At 39.5% G+C, this 25,328-nt stretch overlaps 1 long non-coding RNA gene across 1 annotated transcript; it reads right to left on the minus strand.

Moving 5' to 3' along the window:
- Positions 1 to 15,767: 15,767 nt before the first annotated feature.
- LOC142370383 (uncharacterized) lies at positions 15,768 to 17,956 on the minus strand. Its single transcript, XR_012767851.1, has 3 exons — positions 17,890 to 17,956; positions 17,624 to 17,696; positions 15,768 to 16,125 (listed from the first exon to the last, which is right to left on the minus strand). It is a non-coding gene; the product is annotated as an uncharacterized LOC142370383 (long non-coding RNA).
- Between the last annotated feature and the right edge of the window lie 7,372 nt (positions 17,957 to 25,328).

A 25,328-nucleotide genomic window follows, 5' to 3' on the forward strand; every position in this document is an offset into this window, starting at 1 on the left:
CATGAGCGCAGACGGACTGGTCGCCCGAGCCTTTGCTTTCCTGTGAGAGAAGTGATAAAAGATGTAAAAATTCAAGTTTGGAACTGAAAGATTAATCAAACAAGAGTAGAAAAATTAAAACAATGAGATAAAGAGTTTGCGAACGGTGACATTAAACTCACCTTAATTCCATAATCTTGCGGCGAACCCAGGGAGCGTTGAGCTGGCTGCAGTAAAGACCTGACTCTGTCTGAAAGCTGCAGGATTAACAAATAAATGGGTCATTATCCAAGCAGTATCACTAAAATAAGTCTTTTAAATGCTTTGCCATTTCCCAATAAAATAAAATTAGAAATACTTGATCATCTGAGCCAAATTCTGGATGTTTTTTTGCGATTCAACACATGCAGAATATTCAGAAACGCCCTTTTTACTTACATGACTGCGTTGACACACGGAGGACTGGCTTTCTGTACCAAGTAACCCAAGACTGGTTCTGTGATCTCACGTCTGTTGACTGTCTTACAGCAAGAAGCCAGCTTCTCATCTGAAGATAAACAGAAATAAGTTTAGAATCATTTTACCTCAAAGGGGATAAAAGCCATCTGTAAGATCGTATATAATATGAATCTTACCACCTTCTCCAGACTCAGCCACAGACACCAGGATGAAGGCCACCAGCACACATTTCAACAGGCTTGCACAGTTGACCATTTTTGCAGTGGATAATATGAGATTGATCAGTGAGGAAAGTGTTCTCTGCTGGTCCGTCGTCTTCCTTCCTCTCCAAAGAGCTTGATGAAGTGACGCTCGTCTGGACACAGCCGCTACTTAAGGCCTGAAAAGCAGAAGCTGTTCGTCCGGTTAGTCATATTCCTGCTTTTCATTTTCCCTCCTCTTTTTTCTACATGTGAATGAATAAGATGCTGATCTGAGGGGAATTCCACAAAGTGACCGAAAGCGTACCCTCTGGAAACACTTTCATCATATCATACGGAAAATGGAGTCACGATCGTCCATGACCATTCGATTGTGGGGGCGTAAGGAATCTCTTCGAAGCCAGAGGTCATGCTGAAACCACAACTTTTACTCACCTACATATAAAATAAAGATTTTAAAAAGATAAGAAAATATAATCAACCAGCAAATGTATGTTTACTTAATAAAAACCAGTAATTAAGATTTCTTTTCTTTTTTGAAGTTTAGTTTCTCTTGTCATTTAGCAGAAGTCACATTTGTGGCATTTATGTCACAACAAGTTGGGTAAATCAAGACATGAAGTAAAAAAATTGCTCTTGCCTGGTGACAGACATGTCCCAACATTGACGTCTCAGCTTCAATTTATAGGTAACAGTATATGTAGTTCACACTTACTGTATGTTACCAGGAACGCAGGTGATAGGTGGAGCTGTTCCTCCTGCACTCGCTGAACTCGTGAAGCAGATGGGACCATCTTCCACAGAAATGATTGTAATTAAAGTTGGTTCAAAAGGTTGTTTTATTTTTCTTAAGCTGCTTTGTTTGGAAAAGAAAAATTACAAAAAATGTCTGAATAAGTCTAAAAGTCGCTAACTAGTGGAACCCTTAAGGAGCATTCCTCCTGTGTTTCTATTTGATCCGGTGTGTGTGTGTGTGTGTGTGTGTGTGTGTGTGTGTGCGTGTGCGTGCGTGTGTGTGTGTGTGTGTGTGTGTGTGAGTGTGTGTGCGTGTGTGTGCGTGTGTGTGCGTGTGTGTGTGTGTGTGTGAGTATAAAAACTTAGAATCAGGAACAGTCCTAGTTAACAGAGTCACAGCTTCATTGGGCAGACAGACTTGAGATATTTATTTAAATGAATAGATTACTTGATGTTCAAGCTTTGGTTTTACCCACAGTAATATAGCTGCAAATCCGGATCCGAGGCCATGGTTCTCAACCGGAAAAAGGTCCGAGGCAAGGATGAGTCCCTGCCTCAGGCGCAGGAGTTTAAGCATCTCGGGATCAAACGGCGTACAACCCCTGCATTTTAGTAACCAAAACTTTATAACTTTTGATGGACTCTTCTGACTTACAACAGTGATGGTGTCGAGGCAGAGTCCACAGGTGAAATAAACATCCCATTTTCCTTGAGTTAATAACAGCCATGCTGCTTCTATAGAGAAAATAAACCTTAACAAGTGAAGTCTTGAATTACTTTAAAAATGTAAAGAGTTATACTCTCAGCTGCTTCCACCACACAAGTCACCAAGATTAACAGAAACGTTTGAAATGTGTGCATGACTGAATTTCAATACTTTCACAGATTGGATGAATGTAACATATTTTGTGTCTGAAAAGGGCTTGTGATAAACAGTCCTCATATCAGAAACACTTACAAAATAGGTTTAATTCTCTTCTCCAGGTGGTTCCACAACAATTTCAACGCTGAAACTTGAGAATTTGTTGCCACTGTAAAGCTGCTAGCTTTGTAATGTCCAAGGACAGCTGACAGCTGTTTCACCGCTGTGTTAGTTTTTATTGGGTTCGGGTTACACACAGTGGTTGTAATTTACAGTGAATTCCAAATTAAGAATTCATTTATTAATTGGGTCATTCATAAATAAGGCCCAGCTGGGCTCCAAGCGTACGGGACTTGTTGACCTATCCAGTTACCTGAAAGCATTTTTTAATTTGTTTCCCTTTTTAGTTTTAAAGAGCAAGAGCCATTTATGGCTTTCTTTAACCTTGGAAGTTGGAAGAAATAACTGATCAGAGGCTTGACAAGACAATACCAACCACCGAGGCAGCATTGTAAAGAAGCCAGACAGGAAATGAATTGATGTTGCATCAGGGTATGAGTAGAGCCCTTCGTGCTGGGTGCACTTTCAGTTTGTTGTGTTGTCCTTAGATCTAAATGCATCATTGGACAGTCTTTTGGTTTTCTCTCCCTATCCAGTGTTCGAGGCAATCAAGCAACCTATTGACTGACAGGCCAATATGCGTAAGGATTCCTTTTAGTAATTAGAGTATCTTTTTGTTATGCAAAGAGAAGGTGGGAAGTAAGTTTACAAGGTATTTCAATGACTTGATTGTCAAAATTGTCGTCATCTCTGTTGAGGGTGTGAAGGCTACGTGCCATTTTGGTGAGAGACCTTCTGGGAAACAAGTATTTGGGGTGGGGGGGGTGAGAGGTGATGTGTCAGCTTATGTCTGCATAAACTTCCACACAGAGTTGAAAAGATACAAAGCATTGTGAGAACATTTCTTATACCCTCCAAATATTGTTAGTACACATCACATAGCTGATTAGCTGAAGCGATGTGTACTGAAGTGATTACTACTAAAATAAACCAAACTTCCTTCCTAATTTGATCACACTTCTCATTCTCAGTTGCAACACATGGGGTGTTCTTGATTTCTCTTTAAATGCAGACTGAACACATTTTATAGATTTTTAGAGAATTCCCCTCTTAAAAGTAGCTATTTTGGAAGAAAACTGCAGACTTAACATTATTTCTCAATCCCCATTTAAAACGGATTTATCTCAAAAATCTTGAAATTACATAAGCACAGAGAGGATAGCACAGGAGGAGTTGCATTTTTCAAATAGTGTGAATGTAAATCATGCATTCCAACGTCAGTATCACAGATGACTGTTGCTCCTTGAATCCTATCATCTATTCAGTGCATGACATATTTGACACGAGTAGCATTTAAAGATTGCAAATGTGGATATGAGATCATTAATTCAGTTTCGTGAGAAAGATCAAAGTCTTTTCTTTGTTTTGTGTGTTGCAAATCTTAAAGCACTTCATGGGCGACCGTTGCCTGGCAACAAAAATGACTGAATGATCATGACATCGGTGTCATAGTTATGCAGAGAACACCCAAATTCATGCTACACTGAAAACAGTGTAAAAGCAAAACTACGATGGCTGGTGACTCTTAAAATCGGGTGTTGTTTAACCAGGAACTTTCCCCCAATTCAATGAATAATTTAATTTTAAAAGTGTGCAAATCCCAGTTATAAATCCAGGTGTTTAAAGGGACGGCAAACTCACTTGGCAAAGATATTTGAGGCTAGAAATAATATTTAAAGTTGCCGAATGTTACATATATGAAGTCTAAATTAAAAGTTTGATGCAACTTGTGTAAAACAGGGTTTAAAACAGGAATTCTTGTTTGGGGTCACGGGATTGGTCGGTTCACTGGAGCATATCTTCCAAAAGTTGATCACTCTGATCTCTTTAAATATGTTTTATTAACAGTTTTTGGATGTAGTAATATTCTTAACAAGCAGTTCATAAGGAGGAGGTAGATAAGTGTAAAAGCTTGATTAAAAAGCCAAAAAATATTTCAAAATTATGAAGTAACTGTGCCAGTTGGACAAAACCATGGATTCTCCAGCTATGCTAAACTGCCACTGAAAATGATCTCTCTCTCTCTATCTCTGACACACCTGACGCAGATTTAAACCTGCTGAGGAGGCCGGATGTTACAAACCCAAAGAGATGAGATCCAGAGGTTCGTAGAGGCTCTGGTGTGTAAAGGCCTTTTGAGGTGCTCAGAAAAGAGATGTTCTCAGTAGAGATATATCTCCAAAAGACTCTTAAAGGTAGAGAGGAATCCCTCCCCACCCTGCTCTGATCGTAGAACTGAACATTAAAACTTACTGGACTGCTTTGTGAGATGGCGCTACCAAAAATGTTCCTGAGAGGAACACAAAGGTTGGAAAGGAACATAAGCTTGTATGACAACTGTTGGACAAGTGGCCATCAATCATAAAGCCCAGCTTTTGTGAAATAATAGAGAGAGTCTTAGAGAGATTTAGTTTATGGTGTTGTTCATTCATTTATGCGGATATGTCAAAGACACACATCCACATAAAAATCCTGTTTGTAACCACCGAACTTGTGGTCTGTGAATCTCCTCCAATTGTTCCTAAGATTAAACTGAAAACTAAAGGTAGCGGGGCTGTTTCAGTCAGCATCTCAGCTCTGAAATTTGCTGCCTGATAATCTGATTCTCTTAAATCAGCTGTGTAATAGTGAATCAACGCTTTGCATAAAACGGGTGGTAAAAGGAAGTAAGAGAATGTTCCATATTGCGCGTATGCTGCACACAGGCATGATCTCTTTTCCTGTCATGCAGACAGTATTCACACTTTTAGAGCCTGTATATAATGTGGTGTACCACATGTGCAAAGAGCTGATGGTAGACCAATTTGTGCGATGGACTGTGGAAATAGTTCAGTTTTGTTCTTACATGTTTGCTAAATTGTTCAGAAGTATAGGACTTTCTCTCCCGGAAAAATATGCACTTGAGTGCATGTTGTAGAAAAGAGTGAATCGGGATGCAAAAGTTACTTGGTAAACCCAAACAGGAAGTAAAACTGTTTGTCTGGCTGACACAGCTGATTTGTGAAATATGAAGTTTCTGCTCTGAGGCGGAATAAAACGTTAAATATGGGCACAACACATTCAGAATTACAGCTGTAAATGATGGAAAATTATATATTCTAAAGTGACCTTGACCAATAGTTCTCCAGGCTTTCTGAATGTCTTTTAAAGGTTTTCTTTAGACATTGGCTGCTTTTTCACTCATTTTCAGTCCAGTCCTGGTACCTGAACATTTTCAGAGGAATCTGTTTGTTTAATAAGCCACTTGACTCTGACCTATGAATCATTCAAGCATAAAAAAGGCTCCTAACTCAAGGGATGAACCAGTGTTGTGTCCACACATAACAGACAACTTAGCAAAGAAGCAGTTTTAAATTGTATCTTCAGGCACTTTGTTATTAGCAGCCTGTCACAGAGACACATCATTTGTTCCCATTTCTTTAGCTGCATGTGTGAAAAACAACAAAGATAACACAGTGTGACAGACAGAAAACAGGATTTCTGCAGCAACAAGGTGATTCCCAAAGAGCTGTTAGCTGAAAACTTGGCATATCTCAGCATGGTGTGCAGTGTGTCCTTAAAACATTTGAGGAAACTGGACAAGTGGAGGACAGAAGAAGAAGTGTCAGGCCTAAAGAACTATCTACAGCAGATGAACAGGATCTGAAAGGGATGTCCTTAAGAAAGAGGAAAAAATCCAGCAAAGACCTGACACAGGAGCTGAGAGATGCATCTGGACCTTCAGCTGATCCATCTGCTGTTGGCCCGAGCCTCATCAGAAATGGGCTCCATGGAAGGGTGGCTGTCAAGAAGCCGTTCTTAAGGAAGGGAAACAGGGAGAAAAGGCTGAGCTGTGCCAAAGGACACAAGAAGTGGGCTGAAAATCAGTGGCAGCAGGTCTGATGGAGGGATGAATCCTCCCCAGAGCCCGGAGCTCAACATTACTGAAGCAGTGTGGGATCATGTTGGCAGAGAACGCAACAAAAGGCAGCCCACATCCAAAGAAGAGCTTTGGGATGTCCTTCAAGAAGCCTGGAGAACTATTCCTGAAGACTCCTTAAAGAAAGGACAGAAAGCTCGTCTGAGAGGGTCAGAGCAGATATTCACTTTAAAGCTCCTTCAAATTGTTCAAACAATGTTTTTGCCTTATTAACTGTATTTACATTTATGTTTGCTTTTTTTCGTGGCACTATATAAAAAACTGTGGAGTGGCTCAGACTTTTGCTCAGTAATGTGTAAGTATAAAAAGGCTTTGGACGGTGGAAAATTTAAGACTTGATGAACTTTGTGATTTCAATACAACAGAAGAGATGACATTTCCTTGAAACTTATGAATGACTTCCTTCACCCCCTTAATGTTGGCTTGAGCTGAGTAAAAACTAAAAAGAGGAAGTGATGACTCCAAAAAAAACCAAAGTATCGGAAGAATGACAGGGTCATGTGCCACACTAATCATAACTCTTTTACACATGACATCAGCACTCATTGCCTTCTGTGGAAAAAAAGCTTTATCATTCACCAGAGGCTTTGTCATTCTCTTTATACTTTAAAATGACAGTAAGTGCTCAGCTACAACAAGCAGTTGGGTAATACTGTCTGTATGATTACTTTGAAAGTAGCTACTGGGTGGGTGTCGTCAGCAGAGCGGTTTCCTATTGTGCATTAACTACAGTTTCACATTATGGCAGCACTGCCGGTCAGTCAAATACCTATTTTCACAGATGGATAAAACATTATCATATATGTCAGTAAAGATTTAACTTACTATGCAGCAAAAGACAATATAAAACCTAAAATAAAGTAAACCAATAACAGTGGAATTACTCTGTCATACTCCATCACAATTATGCAGCATTAAAGTCTATTGTAGGTTACGCTCATTTTCTCACAGAGATAAAAGTAGCATGTTGGGTTGAACGGAAATAGCTCTGATATTCACATTTGAAGAATGTGAATCAGAGAATCAGACAGAAACCACTTCAACCACAGAAGCTGCTGCCTGAACGCTGGTGCTGTTCAGACTCAGTTGTGAAGCAAAACCATGATAACCCTTTGAAATGATTGTGAAGTTGGCATCACACTGTGTTGAATTTCAGTTAACTGAAGGTCACTGTTCAAGGCGACCTGTTGAGGTTGTCTTTTGTGTGCAGGTGCTTGGCATACAATAGGAATATTCTTTTTGGAAACACACTGTTGGTCTTAATCTCTTTCTAATCAACACAACCAAAAGCTAAGAAGATCCACAAACTGCCAAATGAGATAAATGAATAACAACAAACATGAGTAATCTTTATAAATCAATATTGCCACCAATGGAACCCACTTTTAAAGTGCATCCACTCTGTTCTGTAGTGAAGTTGAGAATATGCAGGAATCTAAGCAAACTTAATGGCTTAATTAGGTTAGACTACAATATTCAATTCAATTCAAAATACTTTATTTATCCCAGAGGGAAATTAAATGTTGATGTAGCTCAATTAAATCAAAGAGTTATTATAGATGCTGATGGCTGTGGGCAGGAAAGATTTCCTGTAGCGGTCCGTTTTGCATCCAAACTGAAGAAGCCTTTGACTGAAGAGACTCTGTTTTCTGATAACAGTCTCATGGAGAGGATGTTCAGGGTTGTCCATAATTCTCTTGATTTTATGCAAAATCCTTCTTTGCATTATTGTCTCCAGAGGTTCCACAGTCGTCCCCAGAACAGAACCAGCCTTCTTTATCAGGTTGTTGAGTCTTTTTAGGCCCCTGGTTCTGATGCTGCTGCCCCAACAGATGACGCAAGAGGAAATGACGCTCTCAACAACAGACTTGTAGAAGATCTGCAACATCTTGTTGCAAACCTTGAAGGACCTTAGCTTCCTCAAGAAGTACAGTCTGCTCTGTCCTTTCTTGTAGATTGCTTCACTGTTGTGTCTCCAGTCCAGTCTGTTGTCCACATGAACACCAAGGTATTTATATTCCTCAACCACCTCCACTTCTTCTCCCATGATGGAAACAGGGTTTGATCTGACCTTGTTTCTCCTGAAATCTACAATCATCTCCTTTGTTTTGTTAACATTCAAGATGAGATGATTGTTCCCACACCATGCCACAAAGCGGTCCACCAGCTCTCTGTACTCAGCTTCTTGTCCATCTCTGATACACCCGACAACTGCAGAGTCATCTGAATATTTCTGTAGATGACAGGAGTCTGACTTGTACTGGAAGTCTGAAGTGTACAGAGTGAAAAGGAATGGTGAGAGTACAGTCCCCTGTGGTGCTCCTGTGCTGCTGATCACCTGGTTAGACACACAATTCTTCAGTCTGACAAACTGTGGTCTGTTTGTCAGGTAGTCATTAATCCAGGTGATTGTTGAGGCCTCCACCTGAGTCTTCTGGAGTTTCAGACTAAGCAGATCAGGCTGGATTGTGTTAAATGCACTGGAGAAATCAAAGAACATGATCCTCACAGTGCTGCCTGCTTTATCCAGATGACAGTGGGTTTGTTGAAGCAGGTGTATGATAGCGTCTTCAACTCCAACTCCATGGCGATAAGCAAACTGCAGGGGGTCCTGATATGTGCTGGTTTGCTTACACAGGTGGGTCAACAGGAGTCTCTCCAGGACCTTCATGATGTGGGATGTCAGGGCAACAGGTCTGTAATCATTGATGTCTGAAGGGTGAGTTTTCTTTGGTACCGGAACCAGACAGGATGTCTTCCACAACAGTGGTACCTTCTCTTGGGTCAAGCTAAGGTTGAAAATGTGTTGCAGAATCCCACAGAGCTGCTCTGCACAGGCCTTCAGGACTCGGGGGCTGACACCATCTGGACCTGCAGCCTTGTTCCGGTTCAGTCTTTCCAACTGCCTCTTCACCTGACTTCTAGAAACAGAAAAGTGGGAGGGGGAGGCAAAGGGGACAGCAGCATCTCCTGATTGGGTTGATGACAAACTAGTGGAAGCAGAAGAATCCATGACTGAGGTGGAGGTGGAGATGTTACAGGAAAGCTGTGGGTCAGAGGAGGGTGGGATGTCTCTTTGGCTGGGAACAGGATGGGAGGATGGTGAGCTTGTTCCTGAACTGAACCTGTTGAAGAATGTGTTCAGCTCATTTGCTCTGTCCAGACTTCCATCCATCCGATCCTCCCTCTGCTTGAGGCCTGTGATCTTCTTCATTCCTGACCACACATCTCTGATATTGTTCCTCTGCAGTTTACTCTCAAGCTTCTTTCTATACACCTCCTTGCTCTCTCTTATCTTGACTTTGAGCTGCTTCTGTAGACTCCTCAGTAACTCCCTGTCTCGCTCCCTAAAGGCTCTTTTTTTCTTGTTCAATAGTTCCTTTAGCTCACTGGTGATCCAGGGTTTGTTATTAGGGAAGCATCTCACTGTTCTGGTGGGGATGGTGTTGTCCACACAGAAGTTTATATAGTCAGTCACACACTCAGTCATGGCATTAATGTCCTCTCCATGTGGCTTACAAAGAGAAATCCAATCAGTTGCATCAAAACAACCCTGTAAGGCTTCTTCAGCATCATGTGACCACTTTCTAACAGTCCTTTTTATGACAGGTAGTCTCTGGACAAGGGGTTTATATGTTCATTTTGATCACTTTGTCCACATACATATTGTCTTTTGTTTCTCATCATACTCTCTTCCCTTCTTCATCAGATTTGACCGATTTTCGACCAGACAAAAAAAAATGGAGCAAAATCAGGGAAAAAAAGTCTAAAATTTGGGACCATTTCAAACAAAAGGGAAGCGAAATACTGTACAGTGTGTGTGTCCATTGTAAAACTGAATTAGCTGATCACAGTAGCACAAAGTCAAGGCTAGCAGAAAGCAGCCAGTTCACATGTCGACTCCACTGAGCGGAGCAAACACAAGGGAACATTTCACGTTAGCATTTTAATATAAATCAGTAGGCTTGTTAGCTGAGAAGCTTGGGCTTTGATTGAATGGTGACTTTTTAATTCTTGTCTAAATTATTTTTTCAAAATAGCAACTTGTACTTATTCAAATAGTGACTAATTTCTGTTGAAATGTCGCCAGAACCATAAGCACAAACACATTTAAACGCATCATGTTTCGCTTCCTCTGCCCGTCAGAGCAACTTCTTATATGATTACTCGATTAACCGATGGAATACTTGATCACCTAGATCAGAGGTCTTCAACAGGGGGTCCGCGGAGGTACTGGGGGGTCGCGAAATCTTTGGTTGATTAGACGATTTTTAATATACATATATATTTTTTTTTCAAACAGTTTTTTCTCACAAATTGTGTGCAAACATGTGCCATCCACAGATGGTTTGAGGATTCATTGTCCCATCTACATGCGTGTTTAAAGTTAAAATCTGTGGATTATTTCAATAGCTCAGTGTTGAATGTACAATAACAGAGTAGCTATGTTTACACACGGCACTAGGCCCCCGTTAAATATAAAACACAATTGTATGCCATATAAATAGTAGGGGGTCCCTGCTCCAACTCTCCATCAGTTTGGGGGTCCCTGGCCTGAAAAACGTTGAAGACCCCTGACCTAGATAAGCTGCTAGCTGCGTGTTGTGATGTATCTTCATATCCTCTATAAAAATCTGAGGTTGAAGCACTTTAAACTAGTGATGGGTCATGCGCACAAGCATCGGCTCTGAGAGCCGGCTCTTTGTAGTGAATCAGAAGAGCCGGCTCGCATCAAGTGAGAGCCGACTCCAAGTTTTTTTCCATTCGCTGCTTAGGTTTCACTTTCAGTGCTCAGTCCCAGCTCTGGTTACGACAGAGCTTTGTTATGATTGGCCAGCATGGCGACCAGCATGCGGTATTCACGTGAGAATTAAGGAGTTTGGTTCTGTTCTGTGGATTTGTTTGAAATTTTTTGGTTCATTTGTCCAATAAAAAAGTTTAATTGAGGACATTATTAATGTTAGCTTGAGTTTGGTTCTGTTCTGTGGATTTGTTTAAAGTTGTTAATTTGTCCAATAAAAAAGTTTAATTGAAATAAACAAATGTAAAAGTGGTTCTGTCACAGAATAAATGCAAAGAATTAGGCAATTATAAGGTCTCTCATAAAAACACTGAAAGCAAAAGGGTTTTCAACACATAAACCATGATTTTTTTTTTTTTGCAAAGTTAAGGTAAAATATAGGCTACAAAAGATCCTAAATAAAGAGCCGTTCGGGAGTCGAAAGAGCCGGCTCTTCTTTGGGAGCCGAGTCAAAAGAGCCGAACTTCCCATCACTACTTTAAACACTACTGTTACACATTGACGTACATTGTGTGTTGTATGAAACTGCAGGAAATAATTACTGAAAAAAGTGCATCTACAACTCAGTACAAATAGCTAAGCCATACGTTTTATATTAAAATAGCATACCTCACAGACATATTCGCTGTTTATGATGAGACAAACAAGCAGATGCGGGGGCCTGAATCAGACATCATGGGGTACAAAGACTCCTTTTATGCCCAAACAGGAATATGACATTAAAAAAAAAAATATAAGACAGCTACAGATGCATCACATTTACCCCTAATATGAGCAAACTTTGGAAGGACATGAAGTCTTAATTTGTTGATGTTGACACATATTGAGTACATTTCCTGCCTTGTGGATGTGAAATACGTCAGCCATGAAGATGAGTTCACTTACTTTCAAACTGATTTGGTATCAGATACATATTCCCAGGAGAGCACATGAGAATAATAGAGTAAAAGTTTCGGATTGTCACATTGCTGTTGCACCTAAACTGGGCAAACAGTTCCCATGTTATTCAGCACCAACTGGCAGAACATAGCCCAAATATCAGACTCTTCAGCACTTTGTAACAATAAAAACTAAAGGCTATCTCAAACACTTGGCATTTAATCTCTGGACAGAGCTAAGCTTCAAAGAAGATGGTAGTTTTTCATTAAAAAGAAAAGGTTTCAAATTAAGTTTTGGAGAGGATTCTTTCAGTGTGTGTGTGTGTGTGTGCATGAGCTTTTGTTTTTTGTGTTTTTGAAACTTTTTTTCTCTTCAAGCCAAAAAAAAAATCCTTGTAGCAGTGATTGAAAGATCAAAAACACTGAAACTCTTGACTGACAACAAGAAGATGAAAGCAAACCTTCCTCACCTTACACTACACCAGTCTGCAGAAACGACATGCAGTTATGCCAGGCCAGCGTTTGTCTGAGTTTTATCGCCATCACGTGGGCAAAAGAAAACCTGCAGCAGGGATTATCACCAGAAATATCGTCCCGTCTTTTCATTTCTCAGCCTGCGTTTGAATGGTCCACCTGTTCTTTCATTCACTAAACAGTCTTCACTATATAAAGCATTCACTGGGAAAAACAGCTGCTGCTGCATTTCAGACACTATTTGTACCCAACAATACTTCAAAATCACGCACCAGTTATTCGCAGTTAACTAAAACAGCTTTTTGTAAACAACTGTTTTTAGAGCCACAGTGACCTGTTGTTGTAGCTCACATGCAAATATTTTATATTTTAAGTGAGCTGCATTATAATGCATCTATACCATATTAACTGTTGAGACTTTGAGAAGTTTCAAATATGGTTCTAACATATTTTATGAATAATTTCTCAGTTCCTGAGTCTCAGGTGTTATGTATGGAAGCCCGTTTCCGCCACTTAATAAAAATAAATTTAGAAATACTATCTCATAATTATGAGATATTAAGTCGAAATTATAAGATACTATCTCATAATTATGAGATACTAAGTGGAAATTATGAGATACTATCTCATAATTATGAGATACCAAGTCAAAATTATGAGATATTTTCACAGAGCAGTTCAAGTAGCAGCTCTTTGGTGTGGGAAGATTGACACCGAAATGGATTGTGAGTACATTGAGGACTACTTTAAACGTGGCTTTACAACAAACAAAATGCTTAATTTGGATCAGGGACTTGTCCGAGAAGTTGTCTGAAAAGTAGCCATCCTCTCTCAGTTTATCAAATAGGTCTATCCAAAACTGGACACACTCACTTCGCAAGATCAGCCACCATCGTTCAATTCGCTGGTTTCCAGGTTTCTGGAAAATCCATCAATGCATCCATTGATTGCAATATGGCTTAAGCATATCGTAGCCATCAATGTGCCCGACATAGTTTGGACCACAGCTGTGGTAAACATGCCTTCACAGCCTGTTTCTTGACCTCAGATCGACACCTTCACCATCCAGTAACTTTAGTAATATTCGCACTGTTTCTCTGTCTGTCACAATTCCATGTAACCAACATTTTTGGTGCGTCCACCTGTGCATCCATCCATACTATCTCATAATTTTGACTTAGTCTCTCATAATTATAAGATACTATCACATAATTTCGACTTAGTATCTCATAATTTCGACTTAGTATCTCATAATTATGAGATAGTATCTCATAATTTCGACTTAGTCTCTCATAATTATGAGATAGTATCTCATAATTTCGACTTAGTATCTCAAAATTTTGACTTAGTATCTCATAATTTCGACTTAATATCTCATAATTATGAGATAGTATTTCATAATTTGACTTAGTATCTCATAATTTCGACTTAATATCTCATAATTATGAGATAGTATTTCTAAATGTATTTTTATTAAGTGGCGGAAACGGGCTTCCATAGTTATGTGCTCTCCAGACATTCTCAGGTGGTGAGAATATTAGCTACAAATGCTAGCGGTAGCACGCCTTGTCAGCTCCGTACTCCAGGACACAACGCTTGATGGTCTATTTTGACCGCTGTGTACAGCTTCTGAGTTAAATAAAGTTTTAGATGGTCTTGACTATAGAAAGCTATTTGTTGAGTCAAGGAGAAGTGCCAAGATGTGCAAATTTAGAGTGGTGACTGTTTCTCAACCCTGTTTGAGGACAGCCAGGTGTTAAATAAAGGGGTTTTTTGTTCTCAGTTTTTTTTAATTTATTTTTTTATATGGATGATCTGTTCACACACACTGTTGGAAATCATGTCATGTATACAGATGATATTGTGATCTTTAGTCAAAGTAGCACTGATCTACAATAGCTTCTGTCTATTTGTTCTGTCTGAAGATGATGTCAGAGTATGCATGCAGTATGGTCATAGTAACTTTATCACAGAACAAATGATAAAGATATTTATACACATTGTTGCATGACGTGATGCACAGGCAAACACTTTCCTTTTGAGTCAAGCTGTCTTTAGCCCCTTTCACACTGCGACCCGCTACCTTAGCGGGTCCAAATTGCACCTTCGACCCGCGTCGAGCAATGTGAACGCTTGGCGTGTCAGGGTGACCCGTGTCGCCTGAAGCCGAGTTCAGGGGGAGTTGCCTAGTGGCAGAGCGTCACACGTAACACATAAAATGCTGGGCATGTACAATGACGCAGGCACAAGCTATGCGTTGGAGGTAGGGTTAAATACACCTGTCTGCATCAAATTTTTCAAACAAACGATGGCGGGACACCTTGAGATATTGTTTATTCAATTGTATGTTCATGGAGATGTTACTTTACGGTGCGTGGGAAACCGCACTCTCCCATCTTTCTCGCCAGCCCTTCCAGCAGAGGTCCATCTTTCACCGTCCCCGAAATGTGGCGGAAAATAACGTCCTCTGCTTGGAGGCTGAGGAGCTCGCGGACCTCCTTGTCTCCCCAGTTGGCCATATTAAAAAATGTCTCCAACTTGATGTAGGCTAAAAAAGAGTAAAACTTGTCCTCACCTGTCGCTGTTGTTCTGAATCAGCTGTCCATTCTGTCTTTTAAACTCCTCACGTCACGCCACGCCCACGTCCGGCCCACGTCCGACCCGCTTCGATTGCGTTCACACCAAACTCGGCTCGGCAAAAAGACTAGGGTCCGACGCAGGTCGAAAGGCGAGTCGAGTTGACGCGGCAGCCCGGGTCAGCAGTGTGAACGCAACAGCGGACACGCTAAATTCGCGAATTAAACACGGGTTATTCGGCAGTGTGAAAGGGGCTACTGTTGAGAGCATTTTGTACTCTACACTGCGCTTTTGTGGTCAGATTACAGAAAAACTAGCCTCCGTTGACTTCAAGTTGCTCATAGGCTACATTCACACTGCAGGCAAAAGTGGCACAAATCTGACTTTTTTTTATCCATTTGTGACCCGTATCTTAATTTTTTACAACAGTCTGAACAGCACAAATATGTTTTTTTTCAAATCAGACCTAAATGGGATACACATCTGAGGTTTTTCAAAGGCATTTCATCCGTGGGAGACCCACGAGTGAGTGGAAAGAAAGTTTTGGACTTAATAAATTCCTATGAATTTTGTCGGCTGATTCCACAACATCTTCAGAATTGCTACACACACGCTGACATGTGTGACGTGAAATTAAAACACCTCAAATGAGATTAATAAGTGAGACTGAAGACCCAACGCGTGTGTTCTTTGCATGTTTATTCAAGCCGGACCTTATAAGATAATGTTTTAAACACCTTCGAAACTTCCCAATAAAGACAAGCTAAAGAAATTATAAAATCAATATGAAATAGAGACATAGCCTTGGTCAGGGTTTCAGACAGCGCATGGAGCAAAGCAAAGCCCAGCTAGGGCCCGAAGCAAGATAAACAAGATGCATAGTTACAATCTAAGGAGAGTAAAAAAGTGAACATATCCTGACCCCCCCCGCTTCACAGAATATGACACATGCTTAAATCAAAGTCTGAAACTGTGTATTTTCCTTGACCCCATTGAGTTGTAAATACGCAGAACTTCTCAGTTGCTGTGTTAATACAAGACTTCTGTTACTCCAGAACATCTTCTTCCATCGCTTTAAGTATGACTTTTATAGGCTTGATCAGTGGAAGGCATTCTTTTTTCTGTGGTGGAGAAAGAAAGTGAGAAGACAAAGGAAAGGTGCTATTAGAGGAGTCAATAGAAATAATTCACATTTACAAATCAGGTTGGGTTATATTTCAGTTCCTTAAAGGACAAGACCGTTTTTTTGACATTGGGCCCTTGATTTCACATTATAACATGATGTTCTACTCACCCCTGCTTGTTGTTGGTCATTTGGAGCTGTTCCGAAGATATTCTCGAGGCGTCTGGCTGCTCTCTTGAGATATTCGGCCATGAAACGGTTTCCTATGGGCAACGTTATACAGGCACAAACTATGCTGTTTATAATTTATTAATTACTGTACACTAGCACTGATAACGTGGAGGTGCGTCGCTTACTTAAAAAAATCCGGGTTAATGTAATTTTAAATTTTTGTCGTAAAGTGGGTCTGTGGGCTGTCTGTGGCAGTAGCACGACGAGGACGTCAGTAACACCCACTTTACGACAAAAAAATCAAAATTACAATAACCCGGATTTTTTTAAGTAAGCGACGCACCTCCACGTTATCAGTGCTAGTGTACAGTAATTAATAAATTATAAACAGCATAGTTTGTGCCTGTATAACGTTGCCCATAGGAATAGAGCCTGGCTCGGGCCGGATTTTTCTGTCTGAGCCCGGCCCTCAACCGACAGGAAAGTTCTCAAATCCGACCCGAGCCCGAGATTAATTTAAATATTTGTGTCCGAGCCCGCCAGAAGCCCGAGACCAGTGACCAACGCAAGACGGCGCACCCTAATCAGTAAATACACATTGGTGACAGCGCACCATTATCCATCAGTTCTCCAGAAGCTATTTTTCTTTTAATGTCCTCCATAGCGCTTCCAGCCAACTGAGCTCGGCTGCACTGATCGCACGTGTTTAATGTAAAGTTGTTCGAATGTTCGATATGCGTGCGTGCGCACCGAGCATGCACAGACCACAGATGCACACAGATGCATGCTGCACGGCATGAGGCACGAATAGCCTACCAACATTTTCATTTATGCATATTCAATTATTTATGTTTATCAAAAAAACTGACGTTTGCAATGAACTGAAACCTGTCCTCTGGCTGTTTATAATTTTCACGATGTCTGCTTGCTTTCGAGCCCAACCCGAGTCCGACAAGACATTCTAATTTTTTGTCCGAGTCCGGCCCGGCCCGTCGGGCTTCGGTCGGGTTGCCATACTCTACATAGGAAACCGTTTCATGGCCGAATATCTCAAGAGAGCAGCCAGACGCCTCTCGAATATCTTCGGAACAGCTCCAAATTACCAACAACAAGCAGGGGTGAGTAGAACATCATTTTATAATGTGAAATCAAGGGCCCAATGTCAAAAAAACGGTCTTGTCCTTTAAAGGGACATTTAATGCTTTACTCTTGATGTGATCATATTCACGCCTTTTGCTTGACTTATTGTGTGTATTTAAGACTGTGTAACTGTTTGTTTTTTAATGTTTTTTTGTTTTGACTGTAGTAATCATTCTGATACTCACCTCTTTTAAGTACGCTTTAAGTTTGGGGATTTGTTTTTTGAGACAATACATTTTATTTTCACTGGTTGTGACCCTAGAATAGAGGAAAGTAAATTAAATACACAGGGCTTTAACATTTTCACTCATTATATTTTCACAAGGTTTTTCAAAGGTTCTACCAAATTAAATCTAAGCAGAGATTCAAAGTAGAACTAAACTTGATTTTTTAAAAATATTTGTATTCAACATAGTTGTGATGATTTGATTTAAATCCCATTTTTCCTTACAGGTAGCCGTCGTTGCTGCAGCCCATTTTGGTTGTTTGCTCATAGCACTCCGTAATGGGCGCTTTCACGGCATGTTTGTAGAAGTTTATACAGCAGCTTATCGCGATTCCTCCCTGACCTGCATCACACATACAGAGTAAGGGATTCGGTCATTTTTTATTCATCCCCATGCATATGTCTGCACTAAGATTAAAGATGAATTTAATGTTGTTTTATACAAAGCAGTTCATTCAGAATAAAAATCAAATAGCTAAACTAAGATAAAGAAAAAAACTTCATATTAATAATGGGTTTCTTGTGTAAATAATTTGCTTTAACAATGTTATGTGATTAAAATCTTACTGTTCATTTTTGTTTCCAAGTGCAACCTCAATTTGTCCAAAATAAAACGAATAAACTCATTTAAAATAAAAGGAACTGACTACGGTCATTTCAGGCTCTATTGCTACCGTAACTCCAAATCCAGACCATAACCACAGCGAAGAGCACATTTTTCTCTGTTATTACCGTCTTACTCTACATTCACAACAAAGAAAACCCAGAAATAAAGAGCTTTACCTCCTGACTCAGGGATGAGCATCACAGCAGCAAAACTTAGGACAAAAATCCCGCGGCTGATAGACAGAGTCGTAGTCATCTTCAACGTCTGACCAACACCAAAACTGAGCCTAGATCTCCGTTTTGATGAACAATGAGTGATCTTATGTGCTGTAGCTTCGCACAAAAAGAGGAACCGTTGTTGGGTGGTTCATTTCGAGATGGTGACGATGCACAAACACAAAGATGAACACTTCTACAGAAACATAATTTATATAACACTATTCATGTCGTCATATGCACAGGTTTTGTGTTCATCTGTAAATGAACTAGAACAGAGCACCGCAAAGCAGAGTGTAATTCACTGAGCCAAGAAAATGATTGCTGTGACAACTGTCGGCACATAAAATGTAATGTAAAAAAATATTACACATGAATGTAAATAATGTATGGAAATTTAAAAAAATCAAATAATGTAATGTAAATAAAAATATCATGTAAATAAATAAAAAGCTTGTTGCATATCTGCAACTTTGGGTGCTACAAGGTTAAGTTAAGTTTTTATGTGTAGACACAACACTGGTTCATCCCTTGAGTTAGGAGCCTTTTTGGGCTTGAATGAATCATAGATCGGTGTTAAGTGGCTTAGCAATTAACTGGACTAAAAACGAGGGGAAAAGCAGCAATTGTCCAAAGAAAAACTCTGGAAGACCTTCAGAAAGCCTGGAGAAAATTGCTCAAGACCACTTTAAAGTATAACAAGAAAGTCTGAATTATTGGAAGAAACTATAAAGAAATGAGGGCTGGATTGAGACTGTTAACCTAAAACATGGACATGCAGTGCTGCTTTGCACCAAAACTGACGCTGTCATTCTGGTTGTGTTATCTTTGTACTAATTTCTTAACTTATCTTTCATCTTTACTGCAGCTTTGTAAAAAAAAAAAGAGGAACTATTGTTGTCGTGTGACATGTTTCAGGGGGGATTCGCACACCAAGAAGTTCCTCTTTTTGAGTCATTGGCTGTGTTCGAAACCGCCTACTACATACTACATACTTGCAAACGGCATACTCATCTATCAGACAGCATGCAGAGCGTTTACACACAGTGCACTTCACTCCTGCCCGAGCCGAAATCAGCCGGCCTGAAAAGCTGATTTTGCTTAAGCTATAAACTCTGTAAATATATAACTTTATCAACATTTGAAACATTTTCAGGCGAGAAAGTAGTCATTTAGACCCCCAAGGTGTTGAAAACCTGACAAAATACCGGCTATTTACAAGTTTGTTCCCACGAATTCGGCGCTACTAAAGCTAGCCGCAGTGAGCAACGCACTTCCGGTTATGCCGTTTTGACTGCTCTCGTCCCATTAACGGAATTTGACCGTTCAAATGGCGATGGGCGACGTCACGTTACGTTGCATCTTGGGTAGTTTGAGTGTGACAAGTAACCTCATGATGAATACTCAACATTTTAGCAAATATAGTATGCATCTAGTGTACATCCGGGAACTTAAAAAAGTATGACTAGTAGGAATAGTAGGAAAAGTAGGAAAAGTAGGAGAAGTAGGCGGTTTCGAACACAGCCATTGTCATTTTTGTAAATTGAACATCTTTGGACGATACAAGTAAATGTATGAAAGTATCACTTTGGACTTTATATATATATGATTCAGCTTAATTTTGTATTAATTTTATATTAATTTAGTATCTGGTTCCAGGTTCTGTTTAAAAAGAAGAACAACTGTTGCTGTTCTGGTCAATTTTACAAAATGAATTTATTCAAATAATGCCTTAACAATGATTGATTAGTATGTCAGCAGAAAATGTTCAGAGGAGCTGAACCAAGACTTCATCCTGAACTTGAATTTATGAAGTCTTGGAATCTTGATAGCTGGAGGACACTTAAATTTCCCTGTGGTGGGAAAATTGAAAAGAGGAATAGAAATGTGTGGTTAGGTTGCAAAAGTAATATATTTTTCTTACATACATGCTCATTATGATTTACTGGTATTTGCAGGGCTGCCTCATGAACTTCTATCGTTGTGTTGTATGAATTTGTTAACTATCGAATGGATTATTATATTTCGTAAAGAGATGTTTCACAACAGCTCCTTTTTCCACCATGATTTTACACTTTTCATAACGGCTGGTTTTAAGACACGAACCGACACGCTCGACTCCACCCCTCTCTTAACTAGGATCTGCCCTCTTTGAAATCTCCATTTTTCATTAATCCGCGAAGCACATTATTATGACATGACAAAGAAAACACAGTGAAAAATACTTGTCTAGCTCTTTTATTCTCAAAAACGTATATTTCCCTCGTCTACAGTTAAACCAGAAATTCAGTACTGATCCCTCATCTAGGCTCAGGTTGTTAAATCAGCACACAACTGAATTTAACAGCTAGTTGGCATGTTCATGGTAATTCCTATGTTACACATCATTTATAAACAGGGCTTCACTGTCTGTGTCTTAAATTTTCAGAGGCTATTATTCAGATCTGTTGCTTTTATGGGCTACTTTTCACTAAAGTTAATTAATTTATTGTCGTTACGTTGGAGATGCCATAACAAATGGCATTTATGGCTGATTTTATTTGATCCAGGAGTCTGTGTACTGAAGTAATTACATCTTTAATCTTTAAAGGGACACTGTGTAATATATTAAGTAATTTATTAGCTCAAATCAACATATTCATTCATAAATCAGTCCTCATTGGTGTAAAATTATCTCTGTCAACAATCTCACTTATCCTCCTGAGTGAAGAATAACTTGTCTGTATCTACATGGAGCAGGTAAGCTCTATGGAGGCTGCCATGTCCTTCCGGTCTATGAAAAACGACGAAGTGCCGAGAGCGACATAAAGCACTTCGAATCGCGTTTTCCCCAACGCCAGGCCTGCAAGCGGAAATGACGTCATTTTGACGTCACGTTTGCACGCAGTTATAAACAGAGCCAGTATACGCCATTAGACATTCTCTGGTATAAACCAGCCTGAACGGCCTGCACTTTTGTTCGCAATGGAAGACCATAGTTATGCCACGCCACAGGAGAAGGGATCCTCGACGCCAAAACAGCGAAAAAGAGAATCTTGACACATACCGCCTGCCGTAGTTCAACAAGTTGCAACGCACATTTGAAAACGCGAGGCGCTAGAGAGCAAATTCATTCGACTTTGCAAAATAAAATTGCACCACTAGATGGGGGAAGAAATTCCACAATGTCCCATTAATGTTAAAATTAGGTTCCAATTTGTAGCCTATTATCTATAATGGCTCCTATTATCTGTTGCAAAGTGTTTCTTGGAATTGTGGCAATTCAGGGTTTGGCAGACAAACACATGACGTCCATAATCTTTTTGACCAATGGACACAGTGGATGTGGCTCTCTGGCCTTCGAGGATGGCACTATACAAAGCTTCCAGTTTTGGCTACAGGTGAAACATGACTAAATTGTTGGCTTGAACAATACAGTCGTGTACAATAGCTCTAAGAGATGTGATGACTTCATGGATTCTTTATAAAGATATTACCTCATATCACACACTGTGATCTGGCCTCTTCCCCAATCCGACTCCAGCTGAACCCAAATGTAAATAAAGTCTTTTTAACTTACTGTTTAGCAAAGTTAGCAACTGACAGGTGCCGTGGAGACCTCACTGGCACTGACCAAAGTTGTAAATTTCACTGTCACCTCTGTAAGTACAGAATTGACTGAAAACATTCCCTCCAGATTTGCTGCAAGCAGAAAATAAGATATAACCAGTTCAACATTACCTGAGCATCATCTGGATGATGCTCTGTTTAAATATTAGTTGAACAGTAACCATTATAAGAAGTCAAACGTATATTCATTTCGTCATGTGTGGGGTAGATGCATTTTTATACAGAGCGATTCAGTACAGTCTTAACATTTGTTAAACAGAGATATTTGTACTTCCCTCTGAATGAAAACAAACCGTTTCTTTAAACCTAGCACTTCTTATCGAGCATTGCATCTGTATATTTAATATAAGACCAGTTGGTCACAAGTATTTTTGTTACTTCATAGCACAAGAACAAGTGAAACGGGGTGAAAGGGTTCTAACTCTGAATCTGATCTACACACATTGTACATGCCGGACTTGTGTTGTCTTAAGCTAACAAAGTTAAATGAGTGTTTCTGATATAGTATTTAAAGAGTTCTACATAATATCAAGTTTCCCCCCTTCCATCCTGAGCATACACAAGGAAACAGTAGAAAGAAAAACTGCCTTTTAACAGGAAGAAACTTTTTTTTCCCCACTTATAAGGCACAAGCAGTATGTAAAAGAGTCCTGTGTTACCTAAGTTTATTTAAGATATAACAACTACCACTATTAGTACAGTTATTTTTGTCTAGCCTCTTATGCCATATACAGTAAGATGTTTTAATCATTTATCAAGTGCCCTGGATTATAAATGTATATCTGACATTTTTAACAAATTAAACAGTTTGAAAATCTTTTATGAAGTTCAAACGATAGAATATTTTGAAAAGCAACAACCAAATAAAATGATAAGCCCTACAGCTGTTAATTAAATGTTAGAATTAGATTGTCCCGAGGCATCTCACATGTTAACATACACTAAGGTGATACTTCCATGTGATTATTTGTTATTCTGATGTTCTGTAACTTTATTATTAGCAGCCTGTCACAAAGACACATCATTTGTTCCCATTTCTTTAGTTTTATTTATGAAAAACAGCAAAGATAACACAGTGTGACAGACAGAAAACAGGATTTCTGCAGCAACAAGGTGATTCCCAAAGAGCTGTTAGCTGAAAACTTGGCATATCTCAGCATGGTGTGCAGTGTGTCCTTAAAACATTTGAGGAAACTGGACAAGTGGAGGACAAAAGAAGAAGTGTCAGGCCTAAAGAACTATCTACAGCAGATGAACAGGATCTGAAAGTGATGTCCTTAAGAAAGAGGAAAACATCCAGCAAAGACCTGACACAGGAGCTGAGAGATGCATCTGGACCTTCAGCTGATCCATCTGCTGTTGGCCCAAGCCTTATTTGAGTGTAGTTAATAAGGAGGCGGGGCTTCCCTCTGATCAGTATGGCTGGCATATTGCTTTTTTGAACAGCAGTTGTCTAAGTGTATAAATCTGTTTGGAAGGCATACTGTAAGTCTCACGATCAGTGCTGGATCCCTCTGCCTTGAAGCTACGTTTTAAAGTTTGTTGGACAAAGGCTGATAGTGTAGCACTGGTGTGTTATGTCAGAATGACTTAAATAATCACATGAAGGTGTCATCTTCCAGTGGCCACATGATGTACTGTATATTAACATGTGGGCAGCCATTTTTAGATATGATGGAGACATTTAAGACAGACAGCGGCGGAGCTTTAAGTTTGGTTACAGTTGTGTCTGAAAGAAATGTGACATTGAGTCACCCCAGAAATCCCCTCTGTATTGTCACCCAAAACCAGTCTTCATGCATGGAAAAAAACACGAGACTGCATCACATTTAGAAAATATTTAATATCTATTACTGGTTCCAGGGTTAAAAAGAACAATTTCCATGACTTAAGATGACGACAAATTCAGAATTGAATAAATTAATAACTTACATGACACTTTTTCATATTAAATAAAAAAATAAAATAAATTTTAAATATATAGTTTTTATGGAAAAGTAATAAATAGTAAATCAACATGAGATGTTCTCAGTAGCTGCAATGCTGGGGTGCGGTTTTTATGCGTCCTCATCTCCTTAGCCTTGATTTGATAACGACAAGACAGGATCACACTTTAATCCCTGCAGGGTAGAGAAGGGAGAAATAAGATTGTATGATTAGACACATTTATGATATTCAGGACAGGACAACTGAGACACTTAACTCTTGTTTAGATGGAGATACTACAGTTTAATAATACAAACACAAACTAAAACCCTGCATTTAAGCTGGCTTATATTTTATTGGTCAAATCGTGCATTTTGTGATTAAAACGTCAATTTTGTGACAGTTTTATAGCTGATATTGTCACAAATGTAGTAGAATATAGGTCAAAGGTAGCAGGAATGGAAATGCACTACTTCTTTCAGCAGCTTCAGCTTATGTTTGATATTCCACCAGAGGTCTTGAACTGTGCTTTACTCAGCACAAACCTTTGCAGGAAGGATCATAAAGGGCCATATTTACAGATTTAGTTACATTTCCTACATGTCAGCTGGATTTTCTTGTGAAAAAAGTCAAGATCAGTTTGACAGAGTTTTGGAAACCTTTGTTTTTTTTTAAACCTCCAAATTGTGCAGAACACACTGAGCATACAGTTACACTTTATGGATATTTAAACATACATAAAAGCTCTATTTTGTTTGCAGAATACATTTATCTGGCACTGGTTTGTGAAACTGCTCATGTGATTGGGTTTTGATAGCCGATGTTTACCTTTCGGATCCTGGCTTTGAGCCACTTGGAAGATGGATCAATGCATCTCTGCGTGCCATTTCTGTCTATAATCCTTGGAGAAGAGACACAAGAAATCAAACTTTTACTGATGTTTACTTCCAAAAACACTTTTAATCAAAGTTAGATTCCCCCTGTTATCAAATTTATGGTGGTTGGAAATCATGCAAACTCTATTTGACAGACTTCAGTGAAGGTTGCCGATCTGGAAATACTTTAATGATGAAAAGCAAGCGGGTTACAGAGGACACGGAACAGTATTCAGGTTGCTGTACTTACAAGTAGGCGTGATGGTTGCAGTTCTGTCGTGGTTTCTGTTCATAGCACTCTTTTATGGACTTGACTGGGCCTCTGCCGACTTTGTCACAGCAGGGTAAACCTATATTCAAGGAGTTGACTGCTTAACCAGAAAGAGAGAGGAAAATGCTGTCATCACTCAGCTTTACATGAAAACAACCTAT

This window comes from Odontesthes bonariensis, chromosome 20 (assembly GCF_027942865.1).
Source record: "Odontesthes bonariensis isolate fOdoBon6 chromosome 20, fOdoBon6.hap1, whole genome shotgun sequence".
Lineage (NCBI taxonomy): Eukaryota > Metazoa > Chordata > Actinopteri > Atheriniformes > Atherinopsidae > Odontesthes > Odontesthes bonariensis.